Consider the following 22,494-nt stretch of genomic DNA (forward strand, 5'->3'; position numbering starts at 1 on the left):
TTTTCTTCTTTTATTTCATGTATCATTTCTTATGTATTGACCCATCTTTGTCTCGGCACTGTGCCAAAATGCTCATATGGATACTGATGATGTATTGCTGCTCTCATTTCTGTTTTTCCAATAAAAAAAGATTTGAACACAAAAAAAAAAAATGAAGAGTTACTCACATTCGAGGACTTTCACACATAATTTGATCTACCCTGGGGACACTTTCTACTGCAAAGGGCACTCACAGCAGTAATAGGTGCACATTGACTCATGTGCACTACTGAACCTCCTACCTTACAGAGTTGCCAATATACAGCATTTTCAGTGGGCACTATTAAGACAGTTTCCTGTCTCTACAGAGCATTGCGAGCAGACCAGCAACATCCACTGGAGAAGTAGTGAACCCGATGGGAGGACGATTTGGGAATTCCCATTACTATTAAGAGCTGGGCCGATATCCCAGAAAAAATACCCAAGGTCTCTTGGAATGTGCGCTTCTAGCGTATAAATTATTATGTCCTCCATAGGTCATACTTGACCCCTGGACATGTGCGACAATACTTTCAGGTGGATGACGCCGCATGCCCTAGATGAGGAGAGGTAGGCATACACATCTTACATATGTTCTGGGAATGTCCCACACTAACTATATTCTTGGATGAGATCCTACAAATAGTTGATGGGGTTCTTGAGAGGGAGGTTCCCTGTACCCCAGGACAATGTTTAATGGGATGGTTTCCCCACACATCTATAACAAAAGTCACATGCAAGTTCCAAGATTTAGCATTTATCCTTGCCAAGTGAGAGTGAGAAATTAGAAATCCACAGGGGGTCCCCAGACTCATATATGGAAGCCCCGAAGAGGCATAGGAAGGACTGAAGTAGCCAGAGCCTGGAACACTTTAGTGGACAGTCTCTCCAACACTGAACCGGACAAACCCGCGAAGTCACCTGAAGGCTCACCCCAAGTATTTCATTAGTGCTATACTTCTTAATATGCCCTACATCATGAATACCTTGATATTTAACAGGAATTAACGCTGGATGCTTTATGCTTTATGTCTCACTGCCCGAATTCCAAGGCCCTCTCTTCGGCCACGCTGAATAAGTTTACTTTAGGAATGCTGCACTTACTCATAGGGAGGGGAGGGTGGGAGTTACTTGAGTATTATTTCAATTCAAAAGTGCTTTATTCGAGTAATTACTCATAAAAGCAGACAAACAAACACATAATAAAATACAATTAAATTACAGAGTCAACATGACTTTAAGCACAGACACGTTAAAAAGGAAATTTTTCCTTATTTTTAAAAACAGATTTCATCAAGTTATAACCATCAAGGTGCAAAGTTCATATTATAAAAACATACATGATTAAAAATTAATTTAAATGAGTTTTCGTCAGATAGACTCCAGGCATGGGAACAGAGAATAGATAAACTAGCAGTCTCTGAACAACTAGGCAGAGAGTAGTCACCCTACTAGCAATCTCTGCCTAATTACCCACGCCCACCCCAAATACTTTGCAGTTGCTATGATAATCCAGTTTAAGGAGGTAGTTTTAATAATGCGTAAGGCTACCATGGAGCTTTTAGTACCCAAATTTCTGCACATGGGGGCCAACCAGACACGTCTCGGAACAGAATATGCTTGACAAACAAACAAAAAATGCCCCAGAGTCTCTTTCCCTTCCCCACAAGCTAAACAAGTTGCTGGACCTCTGTTTCTCCATTTAGATGTTAAGTTACCAAGAGGTAGAGAGCCAGCCCTCAGTTGGAAAAACAGTTTCCTATCCAGGGATTTAGATATAATATCCCAGTATATCTCAAACATTGGAAACAGTTTAGCTTCGAGGAAGGCAGTCGTCATAGACCCATTACTATTGCTAAGAAGGCTCTTGTTTGCAACATGTTCCCAGTAAAGGTTTTTTATAAACAACTTTGATGGAAAGGGTGACCCGGTTGGATCCGACCACAATTCACTCAACCCTAGTTCACTTAATGCAGTTCTCAGAGATCTAAACCATTTAATTTCATGAAATCGATCTGCCTTGATTACATCAGCAAATCCTTCTGCATATTGAGACAACTCAGGGGTGGTCCAGATTCTGCGCCAATATAATATCGGTCGAAGTTTACACATTGCCGAAATTTCCTTTCTACCAAGATCATATCTGAGTGGCAAGAGGGGGGTACTCTGTGGGGTACCAGTTAGTTTACGGAGGAAACTATTCTCTGACCTCTGTAACTCCTGGAGATTCTCTTGCCCCCACAGTTCTGCCCCGTATAGTGCAGACCCTATTGCTTTAGCCTCATATATGATCAGTGGCGGATTAATTGGCTTAGTTAAGGATTTCGCGTGCTCCTTAATGATGGTGCCAGCAAGCTGTTTATGCCTTAATATAGCTAAATCTAGGTGGTGGTTCCATCTGTTATTATTTGAGATATGTATCCCCAAATAAGTAAAGGAGTTCACGACTTCAAGGCAGCGCCCGCTCATGGTAATTTTGGGTTTGAATTTCCTACTGGGATTAAAAACCATGAGTTTTGTTTTCGCTGCATTTACCTCCAAACCATGATCACAACAAAATTTGTCAAAGATTATCAATGCCTTTTGCAGACCACTTGGGGATTTTGATAAAATTAGGGTGTCATCTGCGAACATTAAAATTGGAACTTTTGCACCAGCAAGAGAGGGAGCATCTACAGGCTCAGTTTGCATAAGGGGAACAATTCCGTTTATAAAAAGAGTAAACAGTGTTGGAGCCATTGAACAACCCTGCCGAACCCCCCGCTCGACAGGGAAGTCAATGGTGTCATTACCATAGCCACCCCATTGAATCTTTGCATAAGTGCCCTCATGGAGTCTCATAATCAAAGTTAGGATAATCATCGGGACCCCTAGGGCGGCCAGCACCTCCCACAATTTTGCCCTCGGCACCAGGTCGAATGCAGCCCGCAAGTCAACAAAGGCTGCGTACAGGCTGCATCCACCCAGTACCACTGTCCGCCATTGTATAAGTTGAAAGCGAAAGACCTGGTCTACAGTGCTTGTTGCTTTGCGAAAGCCCGCCTGAAAAGGGGATAAAATGTTCTGCTCCTCAGCCCAGTCAAGCAAATTGTTGATGATAACACGTCCTACCACCTTTTGGACCGTGTCTATTAGGCTGATTGGGCGATAGTTACAGGGTTGCGCACGATCCCCCTTTTTGTAAACTGGTATAATGATGGCACCCCTCCAAGAGACCGGAATTTCAGCACCTCTGGCTAAATGGTTTAATAAAAGGCAGATGTACTTACTCCACCTGTCGGTGTCATCTAAGAAGACATCCGCCGGAACACCATCATTACCTGGGGCTCTGCCCCTATGGACGGATTTCAAAGCAGACAGGATTTCGCCTAACATAAAAACATCTTCGTCTGCGAACAGATAAGTAGGGTTATTATTGCTCGCAGGCTGACCCCTAGAAGAGTACTGCTCTTTAAAAAACGTAACCCAGGCATCGTGAGGGACATTATTATTAGGAGGCTCTGGAGGTCTATCATGACCCCATTTGACGATGTGCCAGAATTGTCTAGAATTTTTACTTTCGCTAGCACATCTCAATTTCTGCCAATGATCTTCGTCCCATTCTTTTTTTGCCCTGGCGATACAGTTTTTATAGTGCTTTCTAGCAGACCGAGTCTCAGTCAGATTGTTATTTTTAATTGCAGCTCCTAGTTTCGATCTTGCTTTCCTGCAATCTTGGTTATACCACTTTGCTGTTTTAAATGGACAAGCCTTGATGTTTCGTGCGGGTTTTAAAAAGATTTTTTTAACTTCGTCAAAAAGAGACGTATGAACATTTTTAACCTCATCTTGTCCATTTGCTAGATCAGTGATATTTTCCAGTGCCAGAATGGCCTTGTCTGCAGCTGCACCTATCTTTTCCAGGGCCTGCTGGTCCGTCTTAACACCAGACCATCTTAGCCTACGCATATTATTGGATTGCGTAATCGTTGGCGGCACGAATAAATGACAATTAGTTGAGGGGTTTACATTAGATGTCCACCAGTTATGCGAGACGCATAACGGGTCATGGTCACTTTCTATTCTGGCAGTAACTACCATGTCAATAAGGGATGGCCATAGCGACGTACTACAAATAACGTAGTCAATACGACTTTTGCTTCGCCCATTATTAAATGTCATGGCGGGTACACGATCTGATTGGGTTCGGCCGTTCAGGGCGCGTAACCCATGCTCCAAGCACATGGCATTTAGACCTAAGATGTCAGCTGTCCATCTGGTTATCGGGGGGGACTCAAGTGTGGGAATGTCCCAAAGTTTGTCTTCCTCTGATCCCAGAGGAGAATCACCAGTGATTAGAGGTTCAAATGTCCGATTCAAATCACCTGCAATTAAGATGTTTTTTCCTGCAGATTCGATCTCAAGAATAGTAGAAAGGCTCGTAAGAACCTCGGATCTACCTTTCCTACCACCTCTGGCATAGATATTATATACATCCATGGAGAGGGGTAGGTCACTGGTCAATCGTATCAGCTGAATATCTTTTTGGTCAAGTTCCACACTTTTTACAGCAATCTTTAAAGACTGCCTGATCCATATGGTAAGGCCCCCCATAGGCCGTCCTTTGGGACCCTTGATGGCAGGAACATGAAAGTTTAGATACCCCAAAGCAAAGGTAGGCTCACACGCCCAAGTCTCTTGGAAAATACAGAGGTCGTACCTATTTATAAATTCTAACCAGTCTGCGCTTTCCATTTTAGAAGATATACCAGCTACATTCCATGATAGGATATTCCCTGAAATTGGTGTCGTAGGAATACCATTGGTTGTAGAATGCATGTTTAGCACCTTACCCCCTGTGCCCTGGTCTACAATCGTAACATTCGGTGCCCCAGGTAAATCAGCAATCAAAAGCCCCGACGGGCTAGTTGTTATGGGGTAACAAGCTAAACCTGATAGACTTATGGCATAAGCAGATGCAGACACAGCATTACAAATAGGTGGTTGTCAATCACAATCACTTAAATTGGATAATGAAGAGAATCGATTTTCTAGCCCCAGACCCCAGTCAACTGAGGCAACATCCTTCCTCCCCCTCTTAGTCACAATGTTCCATTTAGTTCTTAAAATACTTGAATTTGGTCCGCTTCCCTTTCTTGGGTAGAAGAAGTCCAAAGTCAAAGGAACAATTGAAGTCGTTCGCCTTTGAGGTGGTAAAATATTTGGTAGGATGTTGGGCAAGACCCCAGGGTCAGAGAAGTGGAGAACAACACACTCCCCTTTAAACTTTTTTACCCTATCCCCGATCCACTGAACCCTTCGTGCTTTGACAAGCTCTTCAGAAAGTTGCTGCTTTCCCCAAGGAGTAATTACCATGTTAGTGGTTAACCATGATAAAGATTTGTTTCGTAGAGAAGATGCTGTTTCCCTCTCACCTTGAGCCAGAGCTGGAACATTGGCAAGGACAAGTACCAGTGGGGAAGCTTCAACCACAAGTTCAAAAGTCCCGGTCTCAATAAACGGGTCTTCAACAGCAGGAGCAGGGATCGAGGCAGTATGAGAATCACCTGGGAGAGTGCTATTCCTTGCCGTTAGGGTATTCGATACCGGGACAGTGACTGGGATGAGACCACCAACGGCTGCAATTACTGATTTGTTGACAGATTCCTCTATCTTTGCAGAGACACTTTCCGGAAGTTTCCCAGTCTCGTCTATTGATTTTTGTAGTAGACCTTCCAAACGGTTGACCTCAGAAGTTAGCTTGTCTATTTTGCTAACCAGGGGCTTCATCGCACCTTTGATTTTTGAGTCCATTAAAGTTAACAATTTATTGAATTGGGCGTTCGAAAGTGTAATATACGCTTCACTAGTCAGATCATGCTCCTCTTCCTCAGAGTGTTTCCTCGGGGGGTTTGCTACTCTGTTCTTGGCTGACCTAAGGCATTCCCGTTTACCCAGAACCGGTGCTGGAGGAGAAATAGATTGATCCCGACTAATGGTAATATCAGCCAGTACCTCGTTAACACTCAGATCTTCATCACCAGCAACAGTACCACTTGGCTGTATAGTAATAGTATCTGGGAACAAATCAGGAGTGGCACTATTAGTGCTGTTATTTATAAAAAGGCCAAAAGGGTCATCAGCCTCGATATCAATAAATGGAGATTGAGCAGATGAGTCGATTCCCAAAGAGGCTCTTCTATCAAGGTTGATTTTTTCCACTACCTGCACCAAATAATTTTCCATAGTGTTAGTAGACGTGGTTAACTTTTTAGGGGGCATAATGAACTATATGAGCAACCAAAGTCAATGTAACTTATGCAACAAATTGGTCGACAATTTCACAGCTCAGCAACGGCAGCTCCAGGGCAGCGAGCCAAGAGACCAGGCCCAACCCAACCTTGGCCAACCTCGGACGGCCTCAGACGGCCCGCCCTTTGCCCGGGCTTCGCCCGGCGCTCTCGCGCAGCGAGTATCTGTCGCACTTTTATTGACGTCTTAAGGTGGCCTGTGGGCGGGGCTAACAGGGTGCGCGCAGACCAGCTGGCAAAGGTCAGGCAGGGACTCCTGGGAGAGCGAGTCCCTGCAGCGCTACACACCTGTGCTGGTAGTCAAGCCTCTCCGCCTCCACGCTCACCAAAACCCAGGGCAGTAACTCCAGGCGGCAAACCAGTCCTCGCAGCGGCACCCGCGAAGCGGGGGCGGCAAGTTGCAGCGCAGTTCAGGGCAGTAGTTCAAGGTAGTCAATGGCGTCTCACGAAGGTCTCCTCACAAGGGTATTATTTGCTCTCCATTGAACAGAGACGTGACGATTTATCCAATTGTATTGTGCATTGTATGAAAACCAATAAAATCAGCTTTAAATTAAATGTTTCTGCATTTAACAGTGTGAGCTCAGATAGATTCAAACTGCCTGGACCACAGCATTTGAAATATCTACTTTCTTGCTTGGTGCCCTCCATGGTGTACTTATCGAAGGAAAGTCAAGTATGGATTAGCCACAGTAACTGGCTATATCAAGTGAAGATGTAATTGATGACAGATGTGCACGTGCTGGCGTGGACATGAGGGCAGTCAGAATGTCAGGATCTGGTCTCACATCTAATCTGAATATGTGCCCTTAGAATTTCAGCTGTATGTTTGGATTCGCAATTTTCTTTATTGACTGTGAAATGTGCTTTTACGAAGGCTTTATACACGGTCACGAGTGCTTCATTATGTTCCTGATGAGATGTGACAAGTATGTGGATGTCATCACTGTATTTCCAGATGTTTTGGATGCTTTCAATTATCTTTTGTGTGTTTTCCTGAAAGACGTCAGCACCTGATGATACAGCAAAACGATCTAGCTAGTAACAAAACAAATTCCTCTGAGTGGCAAGGATTATGATACATCATGATGATACCGTTGTTTCAGTCCAATTAAAAAAAAACAGCTAAACATTCAGGCCCTGCATTAAGTCTTGGTTTCCAAGGGCAGTGTCATTCTCTTTCTCTGATTGAGTTGTCTGAAGTCCAAACAGATGCAAATGAGCCACCTTGTGGTCATTTGGGATTAAGACAAATTGTGACCCCGGGTGGCAGTTTTCACATTGGCTCTTTCATGAACTGGCAGACAATAGTCTCAATTTCAGTCTTTACCAGTTTTTTTTATGTTGAACGGGATGTCTCTGAAATGTTTAATTTCTTCTATATTTAGCTGGTCAAAACTTAGAAATACCAGAGAATATTTCTACAACATATGAGCCACCTGGCATTTCTTTTGAATCAACTAATCATCAAAATACTTGTATTAAGCCAAGTTTGACAGCAGACTAGAAATTCAACAGACACCCATTTCTGTTTGACAGCAGACTAGACATTCAACAGACACCCATTTCCCGCAATTGCACCAACAACATAATCATCAAAGTAACCAAGTAACCCTTCATGGGTGCCTGAGGCTAAGCAGTATTCCCTGCAAGGCAGTGGGTTGTTAAAAATCTAGGTACGGATCTTGACATGAACAAGCTTTAGTAAAATGGGAATTGCAGTGTCAGTCATCACATTGTAGGAGGCCTATGTTTTTACCAGCAATTCGTGCCGGATAGGATGATGTCCAACACAAGTCTCATAAAATCATGATATTCAGTCTTTACACAATTGCGGATGAGAATATCCTGACATTACACCGGGGTGTACATGCAGGATCACTCCTACACCTATGTCTGTAGGAAAGTGCCCTTTTTGCATGGTTACCCCCTAACATTTTTGCCAGATTCCTAATGCCAATTCGACTGAGTGTGGACTGGGACCCTCCTAACCAGGCCCCAGCACATGTGTTCTTTCCCCAAAGTGTACCTTTGTTCCTACAATTGGCACTCCTCTGGGCCACTTGTAAAAGCTACCCCTGGTACCAAGGGCATTGTGACTAGAGAGGGCCTCAGAGGGCTGCAGCATGTATTATGCCACCCTCAGAGACCCCTCAACTTCACACCCACACACTGAAGAGCTGGCACCACACACATCCCTGTGTGCCATGCCAACCAACACTGCCTATGGCATGGGTAAGTCACCCCTCTCACAGGCCTCACAGCGCTAAGTCCTATAGAGAAGCATTTTAGCCTCCAAATCAAGAATTGCTTGACACAATATAACAATTTCAACAAACTACACAATTAAGAGACTTACTTAGCAAAAAAGGAAAGATATATAAAAAAAAGTTAAAAGAAAATGGACACTAAAGTATGGATGCTGCAACACTAAGTAGCTTCACAAATTAGATGCTATGGTTACAGTGGTACATAGCAAAAACTGGCGGAAGTAAATACATTTTTTAAAAAGAACAACCAACCCTCTTCTATAAGTTCCTGTCATGTTGGCCTTTTAGTTTAATGGCAAGCTTGATTTCTCTTTCAGCTCTACACTTTTGCTTAATTGACTAATGTTCTCCGATGCTGAACACCGTCTAATCAGGATTCACGACCAGCAGTTCTTAGGTAACAGTGTTTGCATTAATTTAATTGTTACAGCTACATTAAAATAAATAAACAAGGGGCACTGGAGAAAATAATGGATGGAGCAGGACGTTCACCGTTAGTGCTCGCTTGAATGATTCATTTCTAAAATCTGACAGCAATTTAATGTTTCATTTTTTTCTGCCGAATGGACAGAATGGACTTTTGATTAATAAGTACTTGCATATATAATCGTTGTGGTGTGAAAAATGAAGGCAGGAAGGCTGCAACAATTTTGTTTTTAACTTTCTGTCCTCATACGCCTCACTTACTGGATCTTAAGAGCTCGTGATTTTCCAGCTATAGCCTAGCTGTATTACTGTGGAGTGCAGAGGCTTTACCATTCGTAAACACAAATATAAAAAAACACATTTAAAAGTTGTGTCTGAGAAAATGAATATTTCCTGAATCTGTATAAAATCAAAGGAAGAAAGTAAGAAAGCCAAGTGGTTTGAGCTTCCTTGACTCAAACTGGGGGACAAATGTACAAAACCATTGTGCCGACACTGTATCACTTTTTTTGACGCACTAGCGACGCAATGGGTTGCCCATATTTACAAGGCCACATAAAGTCAACCTGCGTGACTTTTCTTGCCTTTGTAAATATAGGCACCTTTCACACATGCTCTGCATGCAAGAGGCATTCAATGGATGTGGATGGTACCACACAACATCCATGAAACCTGGAACATTCCCAGATTTTCTGTGTTTTTTAAAGCTGGAAATGTGTCAGAATCCTTCACCTCCCCTGGAAGCGTAGGAGTGGAGCAACGAGGAGACATACTTTTATTTCTCCTACTTTTTTCCTCTTTCTTTGGATGCTGAATTCTGCAGCACTCATAGAAAGAGGAAAATGCCATCAATTATTGTTTTTGAACAGGAATATGCCCCTTCCTGCACAAAAACAATCATCCCTGCAATGGAGGCACCTTTGCAACACGATGCAAGCATGCCTTTGCTGGTGCAGTCAGACAATTGTGTGCCGGTGCAGGGGAAAGCACACAGATGCATTGTATTGTTGTTAATACACCACATCCCTGTGCTTTCAAAATTACACAGCTCCGAGCAACATAATGACTTGTAGTGCCATGCTGTGTCATTTTGTAGTAAATGAAGCCCTGGTATTTTAGAGGTAATCAACCAAATCATATAAAGTGCTAAATTAATGTAGATCTTTGCTGCAGGTCGTTTAAGTAGCTGAAGAGCTGCAACAGCACTATTTTATCACCTTAAATAGAGTAATATGTGTTCTTGTCATTGAAACTTTCAAGGGAAGTGCTGCTTTTGGCTGGAAATGTAGAAACACGTGTTGACATCTCTAAAGTAATGAGAGCACAATAGAGCTTAAAATAATAACATGAAAAAGGCAAAATAACAGCACAATAAAAACATAAGATGGAACAATACAACAAAGCAAACAAATCAGAATGCAACACACCAACCACAGTATGACACAACAATAACACAATCTGAATTGGAGCACAAAACCACTATACAAAAACAAGGCAACACATGAACATGGTATAAGCCAGAACATTAAAATACCCCCACCTCCTTTCACACAAAGCATGCGAAGTGAGAAAACCCGACCATTCATAGAAGAGCTTCAGTACTCATTTTAGTGCTGAAACTGTTATTTTAGTACTTTGAGATGAGTTAGAACATATGTCAGATCAAGAAGAACTAGTTTGTTGGCAAGCTCTGGCAGAACAGACCGAACGGGGAGGGGGAAACACATGGCGGAACATACCAAGAGAAAAGGAAAGGCAAGATTACAACACTAGTCTTACTAGATTTGTCTGTGGGGTTAGACAGAGTCTTTTATTCCATCCTTATACAGTATTTGACAGACATTGGAATATGTGACTGCACAGAGCTGGCTAACATATTTTCCTGTGGATCAAACTCAGTATATTTCAATGTAACCACTTCATTCTTCCGCTTGTGGGGTCCCTCAAGGATAATTGCTAAGCTCTGTGCTTTTTAATATTTACATCACCTCGCTTTCTGCAACTATTAGATCTTTTGGCTGCAATGTTATGTCATACTGGGATTACACTTAGATAATAGTTTCAATTTTAGACAATACCCTTCATACTCAGAAAAATTCTCTGCACAGGTTAGCAGTGGCGAGATGGATGAATACAAATAGCCCCAAACTTAACTTGGATAAAACAGTGGTGCACGGAACAGGGAAGCAGTCATCTGTATGGTACCTGGCCTGCTGCGCAGCTCAATTGGTTGAAACACCACCCCTACATCATGTTTTAGAAATGTAGGGATCTTGTTAAATGCACACATTTCTATTGCTCTTCAGATCATGCAGGTGACCTCTCTTTGGGGCATATTATCAAGGGCTTTATCTCCGCTTTTTTAGCTTTAAAAGCCAAAGAAGCGGAGATAAAAATATCGCCCTATCAACAACAGGGTGCTAACAAGCAAAATTGCATGTTAGCACCCTTTTCCACTATGCTTCCCTTTGCATCTATAATGAGATGCAAAGTGGGCATTTCAGAGCAAAATAATCGGAAAAATGTCGCTAAGTGACATTTCTCCTATTATCAAGCTTCACGCTAACCATGTTAGAGACAAAAAAAGCAGCGCTAACCAAGGTTAACGCTGCTTTTTTACGTCTGCTAATTTTCAGGCTTAGCCATGTAATCCAATGGGAGGTAGATTACAAGGCTAAGATCACCCTGCCCTATCAGCAAGGTTTCGCTGGTTGCAATGTGATTATCGCTGAATTTCCAGTGATATTCACACTGTTTACCAGCTAACGCATGGATTCCTATCGCTTGGGAGATAAGCGTTGCTGATAGCATGCTATCTCCGCAATGGAATCCAGCGTTAGCCTGCGATAATTATCCTCGCGCTAAAAGCGCTGATCGATAATTATCGCAAGACCTTGCTAATATGCCCTTTTGTTTCATACTAATCAGAAATCTTCGTAAAAATCTCCTTTTTATATTACACTCCCCAGGAAAAAGTGTCATCCATACTTTGCAAATGTCCCACCAAGATCATAGCTGTTCGTTCTACCTTGTTTACCAGAATATCTTATCATGAGGTTCTAGATGATGCAAATGCGGCAGCTAGGATTGTTTTCCTTGTGATATGAACCTTCCACATCAGAAGCCAGTTTGGGACATCTGTAGCCACTGCACTGGCTCCCAGTCAGAAAACGGTGTATATTTAGAGCACTTTTCATGGCACATAGAGATAAGCCCTGGTTGTCTGAGGATAATACTCCTGTCTTATCAACCCACCCATGTTTGCAATGTCAATCATCACATCTTTTTCAGGTGCGCCAGCACAAGATGGATTAATCATATTGGCGGGTCTTTATCCTCCCAGCAGAACTCTTTGGGCTCGATTCACAGACTTAATCTTAGGCAAAATCCTAAACTTACTACTTTTGGTATTCACAGAATGCACTTACTACTTTTGATTAAACTTACTTCTTTTTGGTATTCACAGAAGGCATTTAGTAGTAGTAAACTAACCTTACTACTACTAAATTCCTTCTGTGATATTCACAGAAGGCATTTAGTAGTAGTAAACTAACTTTACTACTACTAAATGCCTTCTGTGAATACCAAAAGTAGTAAGTTTAACCAAAAGTAGTAAGTTTAACCAAAAGTATTAAGTGCATTCTATGAATACCAAAAGTAGTAAGTGGCTTCCGTGAATACCAAAAGTAGTAAGTTTAGGATTTTGTCTCAGATTAGTTCTGTGAATCGGGCCCTTTGACTTGTGCTATGAGAAAACCAGTTTGTCTCCCTAAGTTTAGAAAACTTTGAAAGCACGGCTTTTTAACACTGAGTAGCTCTCTGCTCTTTCTATTCTTTAATGGTTAAACTCTACTAGCCCCAGGTCGTCATGGTTGGGGAAGAGTGCCTTTATGAATATTTTCATTTAATATATATGTGGAGCACCGTAATTTTAGCTACACCTTTTCATGTAACGACTTTGTCATATATACGTGCATGTAGTACCATATATTTGGGTACTTTAATATCATTGATGTAACGTGGTGCACTTGACTGAAATACTCAAGGTGCATTCACTGTATAATTCAGACATTTACATGAGTGTGCATACTAATGTTTTGCTATAACGATACCAAATTACAGTTTTCCTATATATCTGCATTTGTGTAGTTTAAATCATTTTGTTGACTCCATAAATATACTTACATATTCATTTGAATAGTATCCTGCATTCATTTTATAACTATATATGTATCCATAACCATGCATTTAAAATATGCATCAAAGTGTTTTATTAAGTTAACTTGACCAAAGGCCTTAAGCATTTGAACTCTGAACTTCAACGTGAAAGTTTGATCGGGTTGCAATGTTTTAGTCTTCTTTGCAGGTGCATTCATATGATCTCATAGTTAGTGAAAGGCACATTGTGTATGTGAGATAGTGAGGCTTGGGATGGGAACTTTTGGCAAGAAAAAAATACGCTAATGAATAAAGGGGGGACCACAATTCACGTTGGTATCTGGAGACAGAAGGAATCCATGGACGTCCTGATGATCAGAACAAGAGAGGGAAGTATCGAATGAAACAGCCAAGTTCCACTGTGGGAAGGTGGAAAATTACTGAGACACATGATGTAGGGTTCTCGAATGTTCAGTAAATATTTAGTTATTGGTCACACTTTAGCTTTTAGCAGATTCCCGACAGACTCAGAGGGGTACAGACCTTTTTGCTATATTTCGGTTGTGTGGCTTTATACTATACAGTGCTCTAAATTTTGGAGAACTTCTACAGATGTTTCTGCAATGCTGACACCTTCCTACTTTACTCGATCTAGTTAGGGTTTTCCTCAATTAACGCTGTTAGAAGTAGGCAACTTGCACCAGTCCAAATGACCCTTATGATGTGTGAGGTCATAGATAACCTTTAGAAAGCTATCCTAGTGGTAGCTGTGGAGAGCAGCCTTCAGGCTTAATCTTTAAGGAATGTAAAGCAGCTTGTTTTACCAGAATATGACCTTTAGTATCAATTAAATGAAAGGAGAACAACACAGTAGTTAAACAAATATTTATTTATTTATATAACACTCTCTTTATCCTCTATAGGAGGATGCAACACGAAGCACACTATACTTTAGCAAAGAAACAGTTGTAAGTAGCACAATACACAGTGCGCTCCGGGGGAGACCAAATCATACACTAAAATAGTGGTATCAGAACCACAACTTGAGTCGAGACAGTGTCTAGAACACGTACAATCACTGGGACCCCAGGGAGCCACCCAAGGAGAGTAGATAGGGAACCCACGGAGGACGGGTGCAGGGTGCTAACACGACCGCGGGCTCCGTACAATGCTATGGGCAAGTCGCGGTTACAAGTTTAAAGACGCTTGTCAGTGGATTTTGAGGAAACGCTTTGGAACTTTGGAGTTTGGAGAGCCACCCCACCCGTGGATACTGGAGTACCCGAGTTACCTATCCCAGGAAAGCTGGGGGCATAGGTCTGAAGTGGTGTCGGAAACCACCATCGTTTTCAATGGGGAGCTTTAAAGAAGTGCTGCCCCAGAAGGAAGAAAGTGTCAGTTGGAATACAAGGGTGGATTTCTGATGGAAGGAACCTGAAAGCTGAGGGGACAGAGTCTGGGTCACTTCAGGGTGACCAGGGGCTTGGTAGACGAATGCCCACTGCTTTCGAGTGATTCAGGTGCGAAGAAGGGATGCTTGACTCTGCAGCCACAAGGATCAGGAGACGTAGATGACACCCAGGAGCCATATGCGAGCTGTCCCATGAAGGATGTCCAGTGCTCAGGGGTCGGTGACCGGCTGGGGCACCAACCAGCCTTGGCAACAGCAACCCACGCAGGAAGGTCAAGCAGGTTACGGTGTGGACCAGCAAGGTCCAGAGGACTCACCAATCAATGGGGAGACAAGGCACATCTGGATCAACCAGGAAAGCCCAACAGAACTCAAAATCAAGATCAGGAGGACGCACAGGCCGAATGACCAGGAGTCACGAAGAGAACGCAAGCAAGATCACAAAGTAGCATCCCATGGAGCACTCAGTGCGAGGAGGCCGGAATCTTTGGTGGAAATACTAGTCATGGTCAGTACTACAAGGAGTCCAATGTACAAGCTCAGAAATTACCAACAAGTATATGTACTTGCAAAAGTAAGCAGTGCACAAGGGTTCGGGTTATGCGGTCCCCACAAGGGATACTTGCCTCAAACTTGGTCAGGGGGCAGCTCAAACTCACAAAACGTCAGAGCCCATCTCTTGTGTTGTTGAACCCTTTGGAGTCCGCAGGAGCTCAGGATCAACAGACCGTTCAGTTGCGTTACGGTGCCTGTGAATGCAGGGGAGTGACTCCTACACCCCAAGGGAGATTCTTCAGATGTCCTTAATGCTCCACATGTCCTGCACAGAGCCTGTATGGAGCAAGGGCACAGACGATGCTTTACACGGAGAGGAAGACAAAGTCAGGCCCAGTCAAAGTCCAGCGTAGTCCAGAGTGTCCAGGCGGTCGAAGGTCAGTGGCTTCTTGTTCAGAATCTTGCCAAGTCAAATCTAGGACCCTACAGCAAGGTAAGCCCTTATGTACCCATGGGAGAGGGTTGGACAGATTCAGGGGACCCTCTTTGGGGAGGGTCAGGACAGAGGGGTGGTTACTCCCATGCCCTTTGTCTAGTTTAGTGCCAGAGCAGGAGCCAACAGCTCCCAGAACTGGTCTGAACTGGACTATGCTCAGGGACAAAATATCAATAGGCAATGGGTCACTTGACCTGAGTAACTGGAGTTTGCACCGTGTTAGCCGTCTTTCATTAGAAAACCCTCATTCACGTACATAAGCCGTGAGGCGGTATACCTTGTTTCCCCGGACTGTTAAAAACGTGACAGCATCATCATTGGGTTTCTTTTTCTTGTATGCTTTTCTCCACCAGGAGGAGAATTCACTGGTTATTACAGTAGTGATCAGTGATGAAAATGCGAAAGTGCTCAAGTGCTCAAGTGGGGTGAGTTAAAAAAGGGTTTAGAGCCTTGTATTACCTAAACTATACCTTTAATTAGTCTGGGATCAAGGTAGGTAAAAACAATGTTGTGTGTGAACAGACAAGTTATTAGTCTAACACACTGGAATGTCAATTTAAAATGGTCGACATGTTTCAGCCCTTTGAAATTGCCCTGACGGGTTGGGGGGCTTTATCCAGAACCACAAAAATGTAGTTGCTGCAAATTGTTACATCCCAGGTGAACCTCACTGTAGTTCACTTAGTTCAGATAAAGTCAAAAAGTACCTGTGCATTGTGGAAAAGAAACAGAAAGGAGAGAATTGGAGAATGTCACATTCAGCATTCAAAGTACTCTCACAATAATATGTGCTGTCCCTGATACAAATGGTGCACTAAAAAGAAAAGTAAGAAACTAAAAAAATGGCAATTCTTTATCCCCGATTTGTACTTAGATATGGGGTGTTCCGGGGTCAACATCCCAACATGTACTCTCTAAAGAGTGGTCTTTCACAATAAGGGTTATGTCCTGGAGTTCAATATTGTCCATGTGGTTACATGACTTAATACGGCAATGTTATTGTTTAAAAACCATGTGGTACTTACATTATGAATTTCTAGGTTGTTAGAATCAGCGTCAATAATTCTAGGCTGGTGCGCAAGTTGTAGTGATTAGCGGGACTACTCGATGTTATAACTTGGTAGGTGCTCGGGTATTCCAATGCCGTCAAACATGCAGCACATAGTCTTTTTACTGTGGCCACCCTTGAACCACAATATTATGCTTGCTTCCATGGGCCTGCATCATCCGGGGCACCGTGGGAAGAACGAGCACAAGTCGCAATGTGCGTCCAAATCCGGTACAATCGGAGAAGAAGACAGATGGCCAACCGACATGTATCGTATTATTTTAACTTTCCCATTCCTAACAAGTACTTCTTTCCCGGAGGTTGTCATGCCCACCGGCACCCTGAGGGAGTGCGTATTGTAGGACCCAAAGGTATGCCATCAATTTGTATCTTCTTGCCACATGTCCTTAAGCATTTGTCTCGAACACGCTCCTTGCTCCCTCCTGTGATCTATGTAATCAATTTAGCGCAATTCTAAATTTGGGGACCTTTAATGATTTAACATTTACTTTATTTAGGGCCACAGACCTAGATAGCGCTTCACACCTTTAGCATTGAGATCAATTTCACATTTATTTACTCTTGTGCAATTATAGTACACATCAGTGAGTGGTGTTCTTTTCTGTACTCACCTGCGATGAGACTAAATAGCCAATCACCTACCAAGTTATAACATCGAGTAGTCCCGCTAATCACTACAACTTGCGCACCAGTTTAGAATTATTGACTCTGATTCTAACAACCTAGAAATTCCTAATGTAAATACCACGTTTTTTTTAATAACATTGCCGCATTAAGTCATGTAACCACATGAACAATATTGAACTCCACACATAAGCCTTAAAGTGAAAGACCACTCTCTAGAGTGTACATGTTGGGATGTTGACCCCGGAACACCCCCTATCTAAGTACAAAATGGGGATAAAGAATTGCCATTTTTTAAGTTTCTTACCTTTCTTTTTAGTGCACCATTTGTATCAGAAAGTATAATGGGACAGCACATATTATTGTGAGAGTACTTTGAATGCTGAATGTGACATTCTCCAATTCTCTCTCTTTCTGTTTCTTTTTCCACAGTGCACAGGTACTTTTTGACCTTATCTGAACTAAGTGAACTACAGTGAGGTTCACCTCGGCTGTAGCAATTTGCAGCCACTACATTTTTGAAGTCCTGAAGAAAGCCCCGCAACCCGTCAGGGCAATTCCAAAGGGCTGAAACATGTCGACCACTTTATATGTCAAAATGACGGTAGTGAGGCACACTGGTGAATCCAAACTATTTCGGAAGGTTACAAGATTGAACTTCTTGGGTGCACACAAGGTATCTCCCTCTGACCTTAAGGGAGTAAGTCCAAAATGTATGCAGCACTAAGTAAAAGTACTTAGTTTCCTTCTGTTGCACTCCATAAATGGTCACGAATTATTGAATTAAATAAAATGCACAAATGAATTTGTACTGTTTTAAATTCCAAAATTGATCTTGTTTATTAGTTAATGTAGCTCATCATAATGATACTTCTCATATATGATTGCTCTCTTCATTTAGATATACATCCTAAGTTTCCAAACACATAGTGTGCATAATCCCATAGATAATCCCAATGCATTTCGAGTCAAAGACTCTTCATCAGGGGTTGGTATCCTGTGAATAAATGGATGAAATCAACATCAAGAAATCGGGCCTTCCGACAAGTGCAACTTGTAATCAGTGAAACACATCAAATTCAGTGTGATATATCATCATAAGCAAGGACCGTGTGGATGAAAAATGCGAGGGGCTCAGTGGGAAAGGGAACGTGCAAATGGACTAAAACGGAAGTGTGAGACACAGGACCATGCCGGATATTTAAAAAAAAAACGTAAGATAGTGAACCGGCGAAAGTGAACGTTTTACGGCAGTCATTTAAATCACGCGTGGTGAAGAAAAGTGCTGAGTAAAGTAAACTGGTGAGCGGTTTCGCTGTAGTTCATATCTGGTAGTAACCAAGCGGAAAAAACGCGCTGAATAGGGATCAACACTGTAAGGCGTCTACAATGAAAATGAGAGTATATATGAAAACAATGTGACCAGTCAAAAAAGTGAATTAAATGGTCGTCAGAAGCGCAAAAGCGCTTACCTGTTTACTCATAGTGTGGCTCCGAAGTAGATGAACAGCGGGGTGAAGTTTGATAGAGAACGCTGCTGATAAACGCGTGGTGAGGGAGTAAACAGGAAAAATGGACTAGCCGGTTTTAGAAAAATAGGCGGCATATTGTAGAGGTGAATGAACTCAAAGGAACCGAGAAAAAATGGAAAAGGGGGACCGAGTGAAAGCAGTGTAAGCGGATAGGCAAATGAGGGGTGAAAAAAATTTAGTTTTCATACTGAACTTGTAAAAATATACTTCCAACCCATGTAAATAAACAATAATTACAGTATATAATAGAAAAAGTATAAAGTACCCAGATGCACAGATCACAAAAGACAACTATGTTCTAAATGGTCATTGAGACCTTTGGGCTGGCAAGCGTCCAGTTTTTTTATCCAGATTAATTCTTTTTGTAGAAGTCTTTTTCTGTTGTCCACTCCTTCCATCATGTTAACGACTTCTAATACCAAAAATCTCAGTTGGCTGATGTTATGTCTTTCGTTGTTGAAATGTACCGCTATTGTTGACTTGTCAGATTTGGTTCTAATGCTACTCTTGTGTTCTGTCAATCTCACCTTGATTTTGCGTTCCGTTTTTCTCACATAAGATAGTCCGTAAGGACATTTCAGTAGCTATACCAGGTTTTTAGAATCACAAGTAGCAGTAGTGTGTAATCAGATAGGCGTTCCTTTTGTGGGATGTGGAACGCTTGTGCCTTTGATAATATTGTTGCAATGACTGCAATTTAGACAATGAAGTGTTCCTCTGTGGATCGATTTATCAGAAGTTTGAGGTTTTGATAGGAGCTCCTTCAGATTTTAAGTGCGTTGGTATGCAAATAATGGTTGTGATTTGAAATTGCAGTTGAAATCACTTTCATTTTGGATCATAGGCCAATATTTCAACATGACTTTTTTTATTTGTAAGCTTTTTGTCGAATATTTAGAAACAAACACAGGCCTGTTGCTAATGTCTGTTCTTTGACGAGTTTTCAGCAATTGTGTACGATCAAAGTTATCAGCTCTCTCAATTGCATTTTCTACGACTGGAGTAGGTTATTGTCTTTCTTTGAATTTTTCAATCATGAGTTTTTTGTTTTTTTCAAAGATTTTGTCATTGAATGAGATTAATTTAATTTAATTTAATTGCGTGTTTATATAGCGCTAGGAATCGACTCCCGGAGGAGTATCTCCACGCTTCGACCGCTGGGGAACCCGTCCTGGCTCACCCTGAGAGATGGTCCCTGATGGGTATCTCTAAGGTGCGACCAAGCATCCCCGGCAGTCTGGGGGGGCCGTTGTGAAGATGAGGCAAGCTGATGCCCAGAGTTGCCGAGTGTGGTTTCTGACTAGAGTAGGCACCGAGGCGAGAATTATCAAGTCCGCTGACCCTGGTCCACGACCCTGCCGCGTCGGGAATCGAACCCTGGTCCCGGGCCGTTCTCTGCTTACGGGTCTGCCGCCTCTAACCAGTGAGCCACACTTCTCCACAAGTTTTAAGGATCCGTTTGATCCTTAAAATTTGTGAGTATGGCAAATGTTTTTTAGAGATGTCTGATGACAGCTATTGTAATGCAAGGTATTGTTTCTGTCTGTGTCTTTTTTGTAGAGGTCCGTTGTCAACCTTTTGCCTTGTTTTGTAATAAGTACATCCAAGAATTATATTTGATTCAGATTTGCGTAGCAAGGAGCTGTGCAATTGTCCATTGAAGTGCCGGATAGTTGTTGGAAAAATTCATTATTCCATCGGAAATAACTGTGGTGTAGGGTGTATTGTAGTAGTTCTAATAAAAACACTTTCATATTTTCTTCAATGGGATGGTTGATCAAGAAAGATTCTATTGCTTCTACTCCTTCTAGATGTGGAATGAAAGTATAAAGAGCAAATATGTCGATGGTACATAACGTGTTGGAATCTTTGTCCTCCAGTTCAATGGTGCTGATTTTGTTAAGGAAATCGGTGGTATTGTGTAGGTAAGTCGTCATGCTTTGAATTAGTGGTAGTAAGTATTTGTCAATGTATTTTCCGGTCGGTTCGTGAATCGTGTTAATGGTGGATACGATTGGCCTGAAAGGTGGATTTTGCAGATGCTTATGTACTTTGGGTAGCATGTATAACGTTGGGTTACTTGGATATTGTAACAAAAGATTCCAAAGGGCTGAAACATGTCGACCATTTTATATGGACATTCCAGTGCTTTATACTAATAACTCGTCTTTTTAGGCATGACACTGTTTTTACCTACCTCAATTCCAGACTAGTTAAAGGTACAATTTAGGTAATAAAAGGCTGTTAACTCTTTTTTAACTCACCCCATTTGAGCACTTTCACGTTTTCATCACTGATCACTACTGTAATAACCAGTGGTTTCTCCTCCTGGTGGAGGAATGCATACAAGAACAAGAAACCCAATGATGATGCTGTCACATTTTTAACAGGGCGAAGAACCAAGATATACCGCCTCATGGCTTGTGTACGTGAATGAGGGTTTTCTAATAAAAGACCCCTAACACGTTGCAAACCCGGTTACTCGGGTCAAGTTATCCATTCCCATATTGATTTTTTGCTTGACTATAAGGAAGATGAATGGATTACAATCCCTTCTTCCTCCCTCCTCTTGATTAGATATATTCTATGCACAAGAACACCAAGTGTGCCCCAGATGCAGACTTTCAGGCTTTTTGGAAGTGCACCCACCCAGCCCCCATACACTAAATTCTGTCTGGGAGGTAATCACACCTCCATGTGAAAGGATGCCTATTGTCCTGCCTTCCACTGCTTGAGCTTGGATCAGCAGCAGGAGGGCATAAATGTGTCTCTGGTCGCTGCAATCATTTTGTGTTGCCCGGGCCGAGAAGGCTGATACCGGAAAGACAAGGGACCCCACGAAGCTCGCTTCAGAAGGGTGGAATCATACCTTCCACACTCGTTACCAGTGTGGAGGTATGATTCCAAGGTGTTTGATACCAAACACGACATGTTTTGTTTCAGCCTTTTTCGAGATAGCATTTACTGTGAGGTTATAGTGCACCTCTACCTATATGTCTGGCTGTGTCACAGACAACCCGAGAGAATGGTCTCCGAAGACTGCAGCAGGGCTCTGCTCATGCAGGAGCACCCTCTCAAGTAAAACCCAGCACCTGCTTTGCTTTCAGGTTTGTCAAGGCATGCTATAGGGGTGACTTATAAGTTTTAAGTGTAGTGACCTATAGATATAGTGAACCTATATCTAACGTAAGTGGTGCAAGCACCAGCTTACACAGGCTGCAATGGCAGGCCTGTAGTTCCATTTTGCATGGCCTCTCATGGGTCGCATAATAAATGCTTCAGCCCATGGGTGGCCTCTGGGGTACCTATGCCCTAGGTACATGTGTACGATATACTAGGGACTGACAAGGGCACCCCAGTATCCAATCTGGAGTGTACCAAAGTACATGCAGACCATTTGAAGGAGAAAGCAGATAGTCTGTGGTCCTGATTAGCAAGATGTCAGCCAGACTAGTCAAAAATCAGCAAAACACCAGGCAAAAGTGGGGGTAACCATGCAGTCATATCCTACCTTCCTACAAATGTTATTTAGTTTAGGCTTAGTTAGGTAATTTTGATTTATTCATGTATAGGCAAGATGACCAGACATCATATGCTGCGCACCTAATGTTATTCCTTATTTTCTTCATTGCTAAAACTTGAATTCCATGTATGCTTTATGCTATTGAGGGTAAACTGTGCCAGACAATTTAGACTACCAGTAGT

This window comes from Lissotriton helveticus, chromosome 2_1, assembly GCF_964261635.1.
Source record: "Lissotriton helveticus chromosome 2_1, aLisHel1.1, whole genome shotgun sequence".
Taxonomy (NCBI): Eukaryota; Metazoa; Chordata; class Amphibia; order Caudata; family Salamandridae; genus Lissotriton; species Lissotriton helveticus.